Source organism: Gracilinanus agilis, chromosome 5, assembly GCF_016433145.1.
Source record: "Gracilinanus agilis isolate LMUSP501 chromosome 5, AgileGrace, whole genome shotgun sequence".
Lineage (NCBI taxonomy): Eukaryota > Metazoa > Chordata > Mammalia > Didelphimorphia > Didelphidae > Gracilinanus > Gracilinanus agilis.
The window spans coordinates 74,561,115-74,573,086 of record NC_058134.1 but is presented as its reverse complement, the minus strand read 5'-3'; the positions used below and the strand labels follow the sequence as shown (position 1 = coordinate 74,573,086).

Here is an 11,972-nt window from a genome sequence, read left to right as displayed (position 1 = left end):
GGAATATTTACATGGTCAATCTCAGATTTTTTTGACAAAAATTCTCTCAACCTCAGTTTTTTCATCTATAAAATGGAAATATTTTCATGGTCAGTCTTACAGATGTTTTTGAGGATCAAATAAAATAAAGTATACAAAGGGTTTTGTAAATCCTAACAAGCTATATAAATAATATATGAAATATATATATATATATAATATTATATTTTTATTGTAATTTTCTCCTCAAAGTCTTGCTGAGATATTTCTTTTCCTTGTAAAGGTAAATCTAGATTCTTGGGTGTTAAACAATGTGGTAGCACAGTAGATAAAGTGCTGGGCCTGGAGGCAGGATTATCTGAATTCAAATCCAGCCTCAGGGTAGCTGTGAGTATCAAATGAGAAATTTCTAAAGCATTTTTCAGAGTGCCTGGCATGTAGTGGGTGATATAAAAATGGTTATTCTCTTCTCCTCCTTCTGTCCACCTTCCCCCTCATGCCAGAGGACTATAAGCTCCAACAACTTTTATTATATTGAAATACCTCAAGTAGGGTTCCAGCAATAGATAAAGTCTTTTTCCCCCTAGTTAAATTCAGAGAACCTCACCATGAGATTCTGAATCCCTAGTGGTAAATTATTTGACTATGGCAACCCACAAAACAATGAAAAATAATTTAAAATAGCCTTAAATCCTAGGTGAGTCTTTCTTCTTGAATAGCTTTGGTAACAGAGTGTTGGAAAAGGGATTCCATAGATTCTAGTTCATCTAAACATTTTACTTAGCTGTTGATAATAATAAATAAATAAACAGGGAGATCCTTGTCCAATGACCAACAAGGAGAGATGCTATTAGGAAATATATTGTATCAAGCTTGATATTCTTATTTAAAATAAGTCAAGAAAAATATATTGTAGCAAATGAAAAGATGCTCAAATTTTCTTCTAAAAGAAGGCAATGAAGGAATTAGTGGAATTGGTATGTCATGATTCCAAATGTAACATGAAATATTATTTCATGGAATATTGTATCATCATATTGTAGTACTCGTGAGAAGTGCAAATGTTTATGTTAAGACCACTTGAAAATAACCATAGCTTATATATTAATAGTTGCTGCATGAATTTAAATGTAAAGAAATTCCAAGACAATATAAGACTTTCCAAATTTAACCAATTTATATTTTGATATTCAATGGATTTAATGAAAAAGAAGAAATAGTTGAGGATAGTGAGAGATTTCATTTGAAAACCTGGATGAGGAATGAGAAATGAGAAAAACTAAAGGCCTACATAGAAGCCTCACATCTACATATCTTAAATATATTCTTCAAGAAAACAATCAACAAGCACTGAAACATGATTAAAAAGTAATTTTTTTTGCAAAAAATTGCAAAGTAATATGACTTAAAAAACAAATCTTACCTTATGTCTTAGAATTGATATTGGTTCCAAAACAGAAGAGCAGTAACGGCTAGGCAATTGGGGTTAAGTGACTTGCCCAGAGTTACACATCTGGGAAGTATCTGAGGTCAAATTTGAACCTAGGACTTTCTGTTTCTGGACCTGGCTCTTTATCCATTTAGCCACCTAGTCTGCCCCAAATAATATAATTCTGCAAATAACATTGCCAAAGTTAAATGGATTTTATCTTAGCAAAAAAAAACTATTTATTATTGAAGAGGTTGTCATTCTTGAATAAAATGCCAACATACAATTTAACCAATTACTTGATAGAGCAAAGATAAAAATTAGTACAAAGTTAGGAAAAGGAATTAAAATTCAAAAAAGCATATAGTGTGCAATAGAAATAACTTAATCCTTATATATTTAAACAAATGGCTAATAATAAAAAGGAGGCAAAGATAGGAGAAATGATAAAGATAGAGTGTATAAGTAATTTCATCCAGAAGTATAAATAATATAAATCAACTGCTAAAGCACAAAGACCCAAAGAAACAGCAAAAAAAAATCCTTTAGTCAACACAACACTTGATTTACTTGCCAAGTTGAGATAGCAGCAAAAGGCAACACTAGTTTAGAATATGAACCCATCTGCAAAATCTTATAGAGAAATACGTTGGAAGATTATGGGGAAAATAGGTGGATAAAACAGAAAAAAAATAGGTGGAAGGTAAAACCAGATTAAAGAAAGTTCTATTAAAATCCAAATGTACCATCTTGAGAGACTTGGGGATTACATTTTTTAAAAATGGATAAGCTGAAAAGAAATGGAAAAGCTCTTGGAAAAATTTTTGTAACCCACTTTTTTTGGGGGGCCATCAAAGATATTAGAGGCATTTCATTTGTACTAGAACATCCTGGCCATGTTTATGAAGTAGAAATGGTGCTTTAGAGAACCAAAATGATAAAGGAGGCATGTGTTGGAGTTGGCACAATTTGGGGTATTTTGTCAATTCAATCACTAATATATCTAAAGAAAGAGAAGATATCAAAAGCCTGGATGAGGAATGAGAAGTGAGAAAAACTAAAGGCTACACAGAAGCCTCACATCTATATATCTTAAATATATTCTTCAAGAAAACAATCAACAGGCACTGAAACATGATTAAAAAGTAATTTTTTTGCAAAAAAATTGCAAAGTAATATGTCTTTTAAAAAATCCTTACCTTAGGGAAAACAAGACTAATTAAGGTTACAAGAGAGATACAAAGAAGACAATTACCAAGACACATGCCTAATTTACCATTTATATAAAATGTTTCTGGGAACTTTCTCTTCATTGATGGTGCTCATTGTTAATATAAACAGAGCTAAAATCCCTCAGGCATGTTAGTAGGCAATAGGCAAGTTTTTTTCAGGTGATATTGTAGGTCACAACTTTATCACAGCAAAAATTTAGAGAATATAAGATGCCCTTGTGTTTATTGTGGGTTGATGTTTAAAGAAATATTTGATTTGTTAGAGGAAAACACTTCATTAAAACTCTCTTCAGTGTCTTTTCCATCATAATATACTTGTTAAAATTTGTATTAAAAAACCCACCCTTACCTTCTGTCTTAGAATTAATTCCAAGTGTTGATTCCGAGGCAGAATAGAGGTAAGGGTCAGGCAACTGGGCTAAATTGACTTTCCCAGGTCACAGCTAGGAAGTATCTGAGACCAAATTTGAACCAGGACCTCTCATGTGTTGACTTGACTCTCTATCCTCTAAGCTACCTGGCTGCCCATAATATGCATTTCTTTTAAAAATGACATCAGGGATTACCTTATTTGATGACTCTCTAACCATAAAGAATAAGCTAGACACAAACATGGAGCTGGGTGCACCAAAGGTATTTGCTACTATCACAGAGTAAATTTAGTACAGAGTCCAAATTGAAGAAGAATCCCTTTGGGAGAGTGAGGTTGTCCCAATGAACTTTTATATAGCATTATTCTGATTCCTCAGTACTTAAAATATCGCATCCCATTGAGAGAGATCCCTATCGGCTCAAATAAGTTTGACTTTACCATCAATATATGAAATAATGTTTATTAAAATTATTCATGAATTGCAATTGGAAAGATGACCTATGGAGCATATTTATCAGTGTGTGTGTATATATAATATTCATATACAACATGTACATGCTTATATATGTATATATGTATGTGTGTTAGTATATATATATATGTATATACATGAAATAGACTAAATCTGTGATTTCATTAAGACAGGAAACTTCTAGAAGAAGAACCTCCTTATACCAATAAAGGAAAACACCTTCTCAGCAACCTCCATTCTTCAAGTTCCCTAGATCTCTAAGAGGTTAATTGAGTTGCCCAGAGCCAGACAATCATTCTATGTTAGAGTCAGGATTTGAAAGTAGCTTTTCCTCTTTGAGTCCAGCGTTTTGTCCACTATAGCAGATTGTTTCTAGAACAAACAGCAAAAATTGGGCAATAATTAATGAGGTCTAGAAGAAAACAGAAGGAGAATGGACTAGATTGCCTTCTGAAAATTGCAAAGTTTTTTAATGACCCCAAACTTCTCTTGGAATGAAGATTCATCTTTTTTGTATAACTGAAGTTCTACCATTGTCGTTGTATCACTGGGAGCTATGGATTACTGAGCTCTCTGAAGAAAGGACTACAGACAGAGATGGGAAGGCAAATAATAAGTAAGGATCTTAGAAGAGTTAGAATAAAGGATTCAGGGAAATGTACGATAGCAACAGAAGTTGGGCCTCTGCAGAGAGTAAGGGAAAACAAGTAGACGGCTCAGGTGGTCTACTGTTCTTCTTATGATGCAAGGAAAAAATCAAAAAAGACCTCATTCCCCCACCTCACCACTGTAACTCCTCCCCAGAATACTGGATTGAACCATGGAGGCCAGCACTGGGAAAAAAAGTTATATGGGATAAGTAACCTTGGATGTATTGTGATGTGTATAATTGGAGAGAATGCCTAAAGCTAGGAGTTCACAGAAATATTACTTATGATTATTATAGTTATTAAAATTAATAATAGCATTTCTATTTATTATAGTACATTATTTGATACATAAATAACATTATAATTATTATTACTTGAGAGTTATTATTATTTACCCTTAATGTAACAACTGATTAGTGCCCACCTATATTCCTTCACAATCCATAATCAAAGGAGTAGCCTGATGGCCAAGTTATCCCAAACTGAAGCAGCCATAAAAATAATCATTAGCCTACATAGGAACAGAAATTTAGATGGGTCTAAAACCAAGTTAGGACATTGGCCATTAGAAAACTTAGTATGTTTTACCTTCCATTATTCATTCTCCTTTTAAAAAGTTTACAGGGAAGTTATGCTAATGGAGAAATACTTTGGATTTGGGTTTATTTTTGGTGGATTTTTTCATGGGTAATGCATCGTGGAAGCGGCACTCTATTTGGAGTTAGGTGACCTGGGTTCCAGCTCCAGCTTGACTTCTTCCTAGCTGTGTGACTATAAGGCAAGTCATTTAAGCTCTTGGAGGCTTAGCTGGTTTAGCAGCTAAAGAGCTGAACTTTGGAGTCAGTTAAGACCTGGACCCAAATCCCAACTCTGACACTAACTAATTGGGTGGGCACTCACTTAATCTCTCTAAGCTTCAGCATCCTTATCTCTCAAATTGGGATCATGATGCCTATAGCGGCTATTGCAGGGGAGGTTGGCATAAGGACCAAATGGTATAATGTTTGTGGAGTTCCTTGCAAACTCCAGAGCATTAGATTAATGTCATTTACTACTCACTTGAAAATGGGAATAACAACTATCTAACTCTCAAGGATGTGGTGAGGAAAAAGCATTTGGCTATAAAAATGTTTTTATTTAGTAATAAGAAGAATATTTAGCAAAAATATTCTTCATGAAACACTTGGAGGTTTTCAAAGTGCTCTGCTTCTATTATGTCATTTGACCCTTACAACAGTCCCATGAAATAAGTGCTATTTGATTTTTCCAAATTACATGTAATAACAATTTTGACATATTTTCCAAAATTTCGAGATCAACATGCTATATCTCCTTTTTAACAGAAGTCAACAACCTTAGCAAGCATCTCTCTCCATTTTTTATGCCTCATCCTATATTTATGCTCAGAGAATGGTATGATTGAACAAGTTTAGCCCTATTCTGTCTTGAATAATTTCATGTATGGATGGGCGAAACCCCATTTGAGGAGGGTCTTTGAGGCAATGTTTTACTCTACCAAGTCCAATCCTTTTGCCTAATTCATATACAATGAACAGCAGGACTGTGAATTTCTTTCTCCATCTTTCAGTCAATTATGTCTACTATGGAATATAGCTAACAAAAGCCTGCCTGTTCCCCACCAGCACTCGGTGACTCAGACAAGGGGGAGGAGAGGTACCCACTGGGAAAGTGTCCTTCGGATGCAGTGACTGTGTTCTGAAGGCCAATGGTGGGCCATCTGGGAGGGTCAGGGGTCAGGCTGTTCTTACAAACAGTTTATGAAGATGGGTTAGCAGGGAGTGAGTTTAGACCTATGTCCCCACCTCTCCAAATCCCTTTGATGAGCCAGTTCCCACCCAGGAAAGCATATGCTTGGGGGTGGGGGTTCAGTTGGCGTTAATGGGGAAGAGTTCTAGCTCGATGACAATATCCAAAGTGAACTGATCTTTAAATAAAAAAACCCATCTGACTTGGGATAAAAGTTAATCCCACACTGAAGCTTAGTCAGGGGCCAGAACAGTCACTGCTTCAGAAGGACACTTGATCTGTGAGTACATCTCCTCCCCTTTGTCTGAGTCAAAGCGTTTCATAGAACAGAATGGGTTTTAACTCCCTCCTGTTGACACTGAAACAATCTGACTTCGGAGGTGGGTTTCTAAGCTTTGTGAATCATTAACAAAGGCAAACCTGTCAGCTAAGTCCTTGTTGCAGGTGGGAGGAAAAAATCTGCTCCCCATTTCTGGCATGGACAGGCTAAGGGGGATGAGTCAAAATTAAAACAAGAGGGGAATAAGTATACTCTTAAAGAGGAGCTGGAGCAATAGGAGTTCCGAGGTGCTCAGGGTTTGAGATGGAGAAGAAAACCAAAGAACTGGTTTAGCTCAATTCCTTTCACCAACTGTTGCTAGTGATTCTCCCACCTGCCCAACATGACCTTGACTCTGGATGGGTAGAAAGACAGTAGGAATCCTGGAGAAGGTTTCTAGGGAGAAGGAAAATGGACAGAATTCTACCCAAAGTATATTTATTTTTTCTTTTTGTTTAAATTGGATTACTCATTCTCCCTTTCCCTTTTCCATTTAAAGAAATACTTATTGTTGTAATTTTTTCCTAGCTCCTGAAAATAATCCTCTAGTAGCCTGATTGGTATGTCACTGAAAAATAAAATTAATTTAGGTAGTATTATCATTTTGTTATATTGGTATGGCATACCCATGAGCAATTAATTAAAATATGGAATGCACCGCAAATTTGCATGTCATCTGTGTGCAGGAGCCATGCTAATCTCCGTATCATTCAATTTTAATATGTGATGTTACTGGAGCAAACATCCTAGTATTTTTTCCAAGCAATTTATGTATTTTTTCTCAGAAGAGCTACATTTGAATCCTGACTATTATTTACTATCTAGGTTATTTTAGGGACAGCTAGGTGGCACAGTGGATAGAATGTTGGGTCTGGAGTCAGGAAGACTCAGCTTCCTGAGTTCAAATCTGACCTCAGACACTAACTAGCTATGTGACCCTGGGCAAGTCACTTAACCCTACTTACCTCATTTTCCTCATCTGTAAAATGAACTAGAGAAGAAAATGGCAAACCACTCCAGTATCTCTGCCAAGAAGATCCCAAATTGGGCCATGAAGAGTCAGACATGACTTAAAAATGACAGAACAATTGAACAAAGGTTATGTTGGGCAAGTGACTTCATATTCTACTCTGAATCAATCCAATGGGTTTTATTAGATAGCTATAACACCCAGTCTATGATAGGCCTTGGGAATATAAGTGAAAAAAGAAAGTCCTTGCAAAGGATGTACTGGCAAATGTATACTAACCAGCTATTCAGGGCAGGGGCAGGGGCAGGGGGTAATGGCCTGCAAAGACAACCTTTTAAGCTTCATCAGCATTATTAAAATGATGTCCATTACTTTCTTAAGCCTAGACAATCAACAAAATAGCCAAGCCCTGATTTCTATCATTTTTATGTGTAAATTTTCTGATTGAAAATTTAACATTGGGCTCTAGCCAGTAAGAGCTAACTCCAGCATAAACTTGGTCCTTGCCTTCTAGGACAATTTACTGGGGGATTCAGCATGTAAACAGATATATAGCTACCCGATAATTTGAGAAAGGAATAAAGGGAAAGAACTGATATGTAACTATCAACAAATATCAAATATATGTCAATTTCTTTGTGCTTGATTTCATCATTCGTAGGATGAAGGGTAACAATATTTGTACCCCATCTCACCAGCTCATTGTGAGATGTTACATGCCAATTATTTGCCACTATTTTGACGTTCTCATGTAGTTGCACTTGCCTTTTCCTTGTGAGAAGCCTAGCATTTGGTAAGATACAGACTGAATGGATGAAGCTATAATGATGGGGCTTACACTATTCTGACAATTCTTCTAGAGATCAATAACTATTATTGAACATTTTGTGAAGAATTATGCCATCATCATTATGCTTTATCCAGCTTGTAGGCCTATACTTAAGAATCAAAAGTCAAAGAATAATCTAATTTCCATCATCTCTCTTTAATGCCATTTGGAGATGGTTGGGATGAACGTAAGAAATACAGTAGGTTCCCCCACCTGCTAAATTAAGAAGTCTTGGGGAGAACTTCCTGACAAGGGAAACTGAGTCACCCTATTAGAGAAAAACCAGTGGTAATAGTCCAGAGACCATTGCAGAAAGCCCCACCAACAGGTACTTTGAATATGAATTAATTGCAGATTTCTCAAGAATCTTCCTTTACTCCCACTAGCATGAATCACTACTAGTCCCCAGATGGAGGATCCTCATTTTCTTTCCCCATAACCCAGTTCTACCAGATCCAGATACAAACTCCATAAAAACCCACCAGAATTTGTTGGTTGAGTGTGGAGTGCCCTATTTTGCTTGGGCCCCCAATAGAGAACCTAATGCCACCCAAGGTTACAATGGAATGCTCCATTCCACCTATGGACCTAGCAGACTTGCTTCTCTCATTCTTCTTGATTGCCTTTAACCTTGAGCTTACCTCTCCCAATGAAGATAATTTTCTTTATTGTAATCTTCAACCCCATGTTTCCTTGTGTTAAACCTTTAGTAATCCAAATTTCTCTACATAAATGTTAAGATGATGAGAAACACAAACCGTCTGTTAAAGAGCTACCTTATGTGAGGTACCCGTGTTGTAATACTGCAGATCCAAGTAAACCCTTTAAATGGCTGAGCATCTTTATGGGGATGGGTCTGGTACTAAGAGAGGAAGATCTACCTATAGAATTTACCAACAGAGGACTTAATGACCATGAGACTTAGATTTTAATATACAAGTTAGAATTCTTGGCTTTGAAGTAAATTGTCATTGATAAATTCTGAGGCTATGTATATGGAACTCAATTTCAAGTATGAATAGATAGCAACCCACTGACTTATCTTGACAAGTGCTAAGTTAGAAGCTGCCTGCCAAAGAAAAAAGGCAACGCTGGCCAAGGATGAGTTCAGCATACATTATCGGCCAGGGAAGAGTAATGTAGATATAGATGCTCCATCACATAAGCCACGTGAGACCAAAATTAGGGTGGCACTCATCAAAGGTGTCAAAGCAGTCTATGACATTAGAGGAAGAGAGTCTCTATGATCTCAAAGGACAGTAGAGTCTATGACTTCAACCAGAGATTTTTCCCCAATGGATATAGTAGACACTGAAATTTTGAACCAGTCCTCTTTGCCTCAGTTGACTTCGAACAAATGGAGGAAGGTGAATACAATATAATTATCTATAAGAAGAGATACAGGATGAGAAATCAGGGTATGACCCTCAGGTACTCAAGCTTCATTCCACAAAGAATATCCTGCTACCAAGAGAGGATGGCTAAAGTTAGATCTAGATCGTGGAATATATTGTGATCTATGAAAAAAAATCTGCTGTTATCCAAAATATTTTATGTTATGGCCAACTTAATGATGATTTTGGACACAAGTCAAGAGATAGCCCCAGAAATGATGGAAAATATATTCTAATGACCCAATAAGGCAGCAGATATCTATAAAGAAATATGAGGGGGGCAGCTGGGTAGCTCAGTGGAGTGAGAGTCAGGCCTAGAGACAGGAGCTCCTAGGTTCAAACCCGGCCTCAGCCACTTCCCAGCTGTGTGACCCTGGGCAAGTCACTTGACCCCCATTGCCCACCCTTACCACTCTTCCACCTATGAGACAATACACCGAAGTACAAGGGTTTAAAAAAAAAAAGAAAGAAATATGAGGCTTATGATTGGTATGTTCAAAGGAAAGTGCTACCGGTTTAGACTGTATACTTCAGAGCTTACGTGTAAAAGCTTTTTATTTTTGAAAGAGAATGAGAAAATTATTAAGTAACATATAAATGGTGAGAAACCATTTCCCCCAATCGGTATGGTTAGACTCATTTGTAACCAGCCTTCCCCAGAGTCAGACAGCTAGTATATGTCCAAGGCCAGATTTGAACTCAGGAAGATGAGTCTTCCTGATTCCAATCCTGGAAGACCCTGAACCCATATCTCTTCTAAGTTCAGAGTTCTTTCCACTTCACCACACTGTTTCTCTAATAACTAAGAAAAGAATTCTGGAAGCTTTAAGGTGAGATAAGGAAAATCATCTTTGTGGTTTGCCTTTGGTCCAGTTTTGATAAGTGAATCCTAGAACCAGATAGGTTTTCAAGATCTCTTTTAGCCCTGTGAGATAATTGTGGATGACTTTAATTTTATCTTCCCAAAATGTTATCTAGATAGAGTGATAGATAAAGGATATAGGCATGTTTTCTTGTAAATAACAAATTTGTTGCTGACATCATTAAGAACAAAGTTAAATTAAGCCTTTTTATAACAATCTTAGCCATGTTGCTGACTGAGAATAAAGCAACTGCTGGGGGTCAGGGAAGGTGACAAGCTGGTGGGGGGTGAGAAAAAGAGAAAGACGTGGAGGCTGCCATGGGCAAAATGGATGCTCACCTCTCACTTAACAAGGTAAAGTGAAGATTCTTTTGTTTCCTCCCTCCTCTTGAGAGGCTCTGCTCTAACGTGGCATTGATTCCTTCTTCAAAACATTTTTGTCTTCAGCAACCTTAAGTTCAGTGGCAGCTGTGGGTTGATGGAGAAGTGCTAGCTTCAATGGGTAGCAGGGCACACTTCTGTTCTTAGAATCCCCTACTAAAGTGGAGTTTATCTTGATTAAAGGAGCTCAGGTACAGATAATCTGACTCTTCCTTGCCCAAGAAACTTCCATGCTCTAGCAGTAAAAGCACTTGTAAAAAGCATAGCACACTTGAACCAGTGAGCCTGACACAGGTCACAAAGTTGTTTGAGTTACTATCCTTTCTTTTGTCAGCACTGGGATGAGGACAATAGGTGGTTTTCAGCAAAAAAGCATTTCTCTAGATAGAAAAAGGGAATAGTCAACCTGACTATAGTTCTGGTGCATTGAAGGGGGAGGTGTAGGGTTGGAAGAGCTGAGATGAGAGGAAGCCCGACTTCCACCCAGAATTGTTTGAATGACAATTCCCAGAGAAGTATCTATAGGTAGACAAGTTGCTAAAGACATGTTAATAAATTAACAAGTATTTATTAAATTCCTGTTAAGTGCCATATGCTGAGATACAATTACAAGGAACAAAACCATCTCACCTCAAAAAAGAGTTTACATTCTCATGAGGAAGACCACTACCTGTATAATTAGGAAGTGAATAAATGCAAAATTGTCAAGTGCTAGGTAGTTTGAGAGGAAGGATACTAGCATTTGATGGTGAGGTAGGGAATCAGAAACGGCTTCATGAAGACGATAGTGCTTGAGCTGAATTTTAAAGATGTAGAGGACTCAGAGGTGGACATTAGAAGGGATTGCATTCCAGGAAAGTAAGAAGGACAATGCAAAAGCACTAGAAACGGACTGCTGGGTATGAGGAACATTGCAAGAGTCCCAACAAAGATTCTAATATTTACAGATGTCTTGATGAGCTGGTCCCCTCCTCCCCACTCTGGCATTTCTAAAATGTGAGATAGAATAATGGGATCGCATGTTATATGGTATCTAGCAAGTGAGTTGTGCCCAAGCTGCTCCATTGCAGTGTGGGAAGAAAATGTGAGTCATATCTGGCAATAAATGCATCATTTCACACCCATGGTCCACCATCTCTCTATTGATAGGGAGGAGAAAAATTAGCATCTAAATGCTCCCATTTGTGTAGGGATGTTTCAGTAGCTCATAAGTCTGTTTTGTCAAAGGGTATTGATATTAAGGTCTGGCTTCAGTTCATTAAATGGCATGCATATAATTAGGAAGTATATGTAGGTGAAAAATATTGGAGAACAT

At 37.0% G+C, this 11,972-nt stretch overlaps 1 non-coding gene across 1 annotated transcript; it reads right to left on the bottom strand.

The window, feature by feature from the left end:
• Positions 1-6,862: 6,862 nt before the first annotated feature.
• Positions 6,863-6,967, bottom strand: LOC123250789. The gene has a single exon (XR_006506428.1). It is a non-coding gene; the product is annotated as a U6 spliceosomal RNA (small nuclear RNA).
• Between the last annotated feature and the right edge of the window lie 5,005 nt (positions 6,968-11,972).